This window comes from Oratosquilla oratoria, chromosome 34, assembly GCF_046742065.1.
Source record: "Oratosquilla oratoria isolate Oo_2021 chromosome 34, ASM4674206v1, whole genome shotgun sequence".
In the NCBI taxonomy this organism is placed as follows: domain Eukaryota; kingdom Metazoa; phylum Arthropoda; class Malacostraca; order Stomatopoda; family Squillidae; genus Oratosquilla; species Oratosquilla oratoria.
The window spans coordinates 12,335,354-12,342,853 of record NC_134810.1 but is presented as its reverse complement, the minus strand read 5'-3'; positions in this window follow the sequence as shown (position 1 = coordinate 12,342,853).

The following is a 7,500-nucleotide window of genomic DNA, read 5'->3' as shown; positions in this document are numbered from 1 at the left end:
ATTGCAAACTACAGCTATTCACACAACACTATACCCGACATCTGGAAGCATGGTAAAATAATCACCATTCCAAAACCGAACAAAGACCCAACAATCCCAACATCGCACCACCCAATCACACTTCTCTGCACCCCCTCTAAAGTCATTGAACGCCTAATACTTAAACTTGTCACACCATATATTCCCCTTGCTGACTCACAACACGGTTTTAGGCCACTACACTCCACAAACACTCTTCTGACAAACCTCACACAAAGAATTTTAGATGGCATCAACTCAGATAGGCCCCACCACAGAACACTTCTTATAACATTGGACATTAGTAAAGCTTTTGATGCTATCCCCCGCCACAACCTAACAAATAAAATATATAACACAGACATGCACAATAACACCAAAAGATGGCTGGCCAATTATCTGGCAGGCAGGAATGCTCATGTGTCATATAATGGCCAATCATCGCACATCAGAAACATTAAGAACGGAGTACCACAGGGCTCAGTTCTATCCCCCACATTATTTAATCTATACATGCATGACTTACCCACACCAGACACCTCAGAAATACAAATCTCTTCCTATGCAGATGACATAACAATCACATGCACACATCGTAACACAGACAAAGCTGCAGAAATAATCCAGCCTTACCTTGACACACTCAACACATGGTTCATCACAAACAGACTCAAAATAGCTCCAACCAAATCTACAGCAACACTTCTCACCAACTGGACAAAAGAACACAAATACATACCTCATCTCTACATCAACAACACTCTAATACCACACACAAACACACCGAAAATTCTTGGTGTAACATACGATACATCCATGTCTTTCAAACAACACCTCACAAACATAAAAAACAAATGCACACCCAGACTTAACGCACTTAAGTCAATCACTGGAACAACATTTGGACAAAACAAAGAAACTAATATAACAATATACAAACAATGCATACGCTCAGTGATGAATTATGCGAGTCCTGCATGGGCTCCTAATCTCAGTGAGACACACCACAACACCCTTCAAATCATACAAAACAAAGCCCTAAAAACAATTACAGGCTGCACAAATACAACACCTACAGACCATTTACACCATGAAACAAAAGTCCTCAAAGTCAAGGACCACCTCGACATGAGAGGCACACAAACACTTGCTGCAGCCACCACAAACACATCACACCCGCTACACTACATAGCAGAACACCCACACACACCAAGAAACATTAAAACTACAACCAAAGACCTTTATCACGCACAGATACTCTCTTCTCTTCCTCCACAACCACCAAATACCAGCCTCCGGAAACATATTCTTAATCATATCACTCACCGCTCCATTAACACACTGAAAGACAACACACTGCTGCATGCCAGACCCCCTGATATCCACCCTTCTGAATCCTCTCTCCCACGAAAGGACAGAGTCCACTTGGCCAGACTGCGATGCGGTCACCACCCAGCACTTCTAAGCTACCAGAAGAGGCTGGACGACCGTGTTGTGAACAGCTGCCCAGGATGTAACACTTCACCCCATACCATACAACACATAATGGAAGACTGCATTATACACAATCATGCACGCAAACAACACAACATACACTCTATAAAGGATTTGTGGGAAAACCCAGTTTCGGCTGTGGCCTTCCTTGGGGAGACGGGACTGCTCGGACAGACAGTCTAGGGAACGACAACAACAACAACAACAACAGTAAAAAAACAACAGTACAGAAAATAGCAAGAGGAACTAAAAGAACAAGAGCACCGAAAATAAAAAGAGCAAAAACAGCAGCAGCAGTAACAACAACAACAACAACAACAAGAGAAAGGACAAGGCGCCCCACACTGCATGTCAACTGCGAGATCTCGTTACGGAATCATTGTTGTCGTCAGACAGAAGTGTTCCCATCTTCAGCTCGAAATAGACGACAAGGTTTGGCGAGAATGATAATTGTACAGACTTCTTTGGCACTAGCAGGACGAGGAGCTAGACCAACAAATGGCGACAAGGTTTTTGACTTGGCGGTATTTAGAAATGCCTTCAAACGCGCTCAGAGAGCTAACAGGAAAGAACAAACGTCAAAATATCTCGCCGTATAACGAACACATGACAAAGTTTCTCCCCGGAGAAATGACAACACACAGAATAAAAGTCGCCAAATTCTGCAATTATACGGCGGATTACACAATGCCGTGGCCTCAACACGCCAGAATGATGACGTCCTCCACAGATTTTTTTTTCTATCAAACTAGAGGACCAAATAAAAGATTGGGGTGTATGTGGATTTGGTAAACTTGATGAAAACACATGACAAAGTACATAGAAGTTCCGTGAAGCTGTTGGAGATGCACGGCGTGGAGGGCCAAAGTTAAAGGAAGTGACTTACGCCATGAGGCACTTAAATGCGAGTGAAATCGCCATCACACCCTTGTGTGCTTTGATAACCAGGGCAAATGGCAGTCATCGGTTGTCGTTTAAAGTGCTTTTGTGTGTGTGTGTGTGTTTGTGTGTGTGTATGTGTGTGTGTGTATGTGTGTGTGTGCGTATGTATGTGTGTGTGTGTGTGTGTGTGTGTGCGTGCGTGTATTGTATATAATATATATATATATATATATATATCTCACACACACGCACACACACACACACACACACACACACACACACACACACACACACACACACACACACACACACACACACACACACACACACACACACACACACACACACACATATATATATATATATATATATATATATATATATATAGTGTGTGTGTGTGTGTGTGTGTGTGTGTGTGTGTGTGTGTGTGTGTGTGTGTGTGTGTGTGTATGTGTGTGGGTGGGTGTGTGTCTGTGCGGGGTCCCGTTCGGTGGGGACTCAGTTTTGAAGAAGCAAAATGGAATTAGAAAGATAATAATCTGACATACTGTATGTGACCTGCCGTAGTCTTTGTTCCGGCTGACGGGGGCACGATTTCATCATTCAGATGATGAACTGAACCCGCGATGGAGAGGAAATTAGGTCTCCTGGGAGAAACTCGCAAGGGTTTGTTTTCCTTTTTTTTTTTTAATTGTATTATTAAACTAAGTTGTTTTCTCTATTAATTTATTTTCATTTATTCAGTTTCTTTGTATTATCCTTTTTCTTTTTTCATCCTTGATTTTATCTTATTTTTTCAATTGTTTTCAAGTGCAACTACAGTAACTTTCCATTGAGCTCGGGGTTCGACCTCTGAACTAGGATCCAATTCAAAGTATTTGGGCTCAATCTATTTATTTAATTTCTTAAGAAGAAGACCTAAACAAGGCTTTCATAATGTGTGCTGAGGAGAATTTTGCTTGGATTGAAAAAAAAAAACTTTCTTTTCTTATACATTAAGTTCTCATTTACTTTTTTCTGTCTCATTTTTCATGTACATAATCAAAGTCCCCGAAAGCATTGATTTACTATTATTGGTAATTCCCCTAAGCTGTTACAGCACTAAAATTAGTCTTGAGCCTTTTCTGTAAACATTGTTGGATGATGGAAAGAGCAACAGACTTCCTTCAGGTCAAAGAATTTCCTCATGAGTGTAATTTTTTTTTTTCGAGGCCCCGTTTTAAACGTGACAGGTCCTTCCTCGAAATAGTGTGGGCAAGCTCCTCGGTATTGGCTTCCCTCTGAAAAAGATTTGAAGCTTCTCTGTGCTGGAGCTCCAGATTTCTGCCTCTTCTGTTTGGTGGGTTGCTTGAATGTCCTTTAGTTCTCTCTGGAGGAGAATACTGTAGATGTCGAGGGACGGAACGTTGAGGACTTTTCTATGCTATTGGCCAAATCTTTTTCTTTTTTTTACTCGAGGTATCGTTTGGAACGTGACAGGTCCTTGCTTGAATCAGTGGGAGCCAACTCCTCAGCATTGGCTTCTTTCTGAAAAAGATTTCGAGCCTCTCTGTGCTGGAGCTCCAGATTTCTGCCTCTTCTGTTTGGCGCGTTGCTTCAATGTCCTTTAGTTCCCTATAGAGGAGAATACTGTAGAGGTCGAGGGACGGAAAGATGAGGACTTTTCTGTGATATCGGCCATTTTTTTTTCTTAAGAACTCAAAGCATCGTTTGGGACGTGACAGGTCCTTGCTTCAATCAGTGGGGGCCAGCTACTCAGTATTGGCTTCCCTCTCATGGTTATGTGCCAACAAAACCAACAGAATCCCTGTGACGACAGAGATTCTGTCGCATGTCTCCACATGATTCCTCCGAGGGCGATTCCTCTTCCTACGTCCAGGTGCATGACGGTGGCACCTGCGGCTAGGACGTGGAAGGCCGAACTTGAAGGCAATATACCCATTAAGTGTGGGTAGCTGGGACCACCCACGCACGCTCCGAGTACACAGGAGTGGTGGTCAAAGCGTTGTTCACTGCAAAGTGCTGCTCTTGGCATAGTGCCACATCCTGTAGAGTTCGGTCGGGACTTCACAGACACTGCAGATCCCTTCTTCCCAAAGATAGGGCTCTTCTTCGTCAGGGCGATACTACAAGGGTCCTCTCTCTGAGTCCTTGGCCAGGACGCGAAAGAAGTTTCTGATCGCCCGTCCAAGAAAGTGGGCCACGAGAAAGAGGACCCTGGGCCACTTCGTGCTCCAAATGGAGCCTTGGCCAATCACCAAAAGGATCGCAGTGCTGATCCAGCTGGTGGGTAGAAGATATGAAACGACAATATTAGCGAAGTTCGTTACGTCTTTCTACAAGAGACGGAGGGGCGATCCCATGAGCAGGATTTCATTAGGAACAGAAAATGACAACACAGATACGCACACACCCCACACTCATTCACATAGACATATACATATGCATACAATATATATATATATATGTATATATATATATATATACATATATATAATATTTATATATATGTATGTGTATATATATATATATATAATATATATATGTATATGTATATATATATGTATGTATATATATACATATTTATATATATATATGTATATATATATATATGTATATATATGTATATATATACTATATATATATATTATATATGTATGTATATATATACATAGATATAGATATATACATATATACATATATATATATATACATATATATGCACAAATTTCACAAGTCACACGCGAATCACAAATATGCAGAGTCCACTAGGAAAAGGAAAAACACACGGAGTCCGAGCGCTTTCGTGATATATTCACATTATCAAGGAGTACAGAAAGATGAGAACAAAAAAATGGGGATACAGAGTATAAGTAGGACAAGAGAGACATAAACCCTCCTCTCCGAAGCCTGAAAGCTCAGGTTGGGTCACTCGGTGAGGTCGTGGAAACATATTATTATTACATTAACTTTTAAAATATGTACTATTTATATTACTGACAATATATGGATCTAATTTATATAATCCTAAACTATTATTAATGAGTTGGTCATAATTGCATTTGATAATTCCTGACTCGATATTTCTTTCTGTTATATTCTTACACTGTATAATTTTTGAAGCATTTTTCCAGTCAATTGAATGATCAAATTCACAAACATGTTTAAAAAGTGCACTAGGTTCTTGGCCCTTTTTTATGCTGTTTTTATAGTTTAATCCTAACCTCTAATTCTTATGTTTCCACGACCTCACCGAGTGACCCAACCTGAGCTTTCAGGCTTCGGAGAGGAGGGTAATTATGTCTCTCTTGTCCTACTTATACTCTGTATCTCCATTTTTTGTTCTCATCTTTTTGTACTCCTTGATAATGTGAATATATCACGAAAGCGCTCGGACTCCGTGTGTTTTTTCTTTTCCTAGTGGACTCTGCATACATATATATATACATATATATATACATTATATACATATATATATATACATATATACATACATATATATACATATATATATATACATATATATATGTATATATAGATATACATATATATATATATATATATATATATATATATATATGTACACAAATGTCATCAACATCTTTTTGCCAAATGACGTTTTTTTAATGGCGATTTTTATGTGCAAAAATTTTGTATGGCCATAGGTAACCCGTCATCTCCAGTATTAAGGAACTCATAAATGTTTTTTTTTTTTTTTAAAGGGATTTATTACCTAGTACACTTCCCCACAATGACATATGGCAAAGATATATTGATGACATTTTGTGCATTTAGCCTGTTGACTTCAATGTAAAGTTCTTTCTTCTCTATCTATTGATACATCTCGTACACAATAATTAAGATTCCCCAACAGTGCTCTTATTGTATCCTCACAAAACTCTACACTTATTTGAAAGGAAACGAAAACTACCTTTTCCACTTTCTCTCTCTCTCTCTCTCTCTCTCTCTCTCTCTCTCTCTCTCTCTCTCTCTCTCTCACTCTCTCTCCAATCTCTCTCTCTCTCTCTCTCTCTCTCTCTCTCTCTCTCTCTCTCTCTCTCTACCTCTGGACTATAAGAAACATATAAGAAAAATGGAAAAAAACAACTAAAAAGATAGTTGAAACTGACTTAGCATTGGTGTTAAACAAGACATGTCTACAAGAAAATTTACTGCCAAAATATACTAATATATATATATATATATATATATATATATATATATATATATATATATATATATATATACAAGCCCCTGGCTTCGCCAGCCCGGCTGCGCCGGGGGGCTTGGCCTGCGGCGCACCTCGCTTCGCTCGCAGGGGGCTACGCCCCACCTTCAAACAAAGGCTATAAAATAAACAACTGTAAATTATTCACCTCTTTTATTTTCATAATTTTCTTCATTTTCGTTTTTTAGAAGAATATTCTTATTTAGAATTACGCCCACGTGTTTTTAGTCTATATTTTGGTGGAGTCCCGTAGATCCGCTCAAGTCCTCAAGATCCGCTCGAGTCCCAAAGATCCGCTCGAGCCCTCAAGATCCGCTCGAATCCCAAAGATCCGCTCGAGTCCTCTAGATCCGCTCGGGTCCCAAAGATCCGCTCGAGTCCTCTAGATCCGCTCGAGTCCTAAAGCGCTCGAGTCCTCTAGATCCGCTCGAGTCCTAAAGCGCTCGAGTCCTCTAGATCCGCTTGAGTCCCAAAGATCCGCTCCAGTCCCGCGACCGCGTATATGCGATTTATACCCTTACAGGGATGGCCCGTGTCACGGGGTCCGTCATTGTAACCTTTTTGCCGAATCCCCGTTTAACTCGGTTAGGGACGTCGTGGCATTGAAACATTTTGAAGAATTCTATTTTTTCGTCCCGCTCTTAGCCAATCAGCCGTCTCCCTTGTCGTGACGTCACCGCTCTCGGCCAATCAGTTGTCTCCGTTGCCGTGACATCATCACTCTCTCAGCCAATCCGCGAGTTGAAACTCACCCAGGAATTTGCAAAAAATATTTTTAAGACAAAGTTTCACCGTAATACCACCTGTCCCCGACGTCCACAGCGTTTTTTAGAAGAATATTTTTATTTAGACATTATATATATATACATATATATATA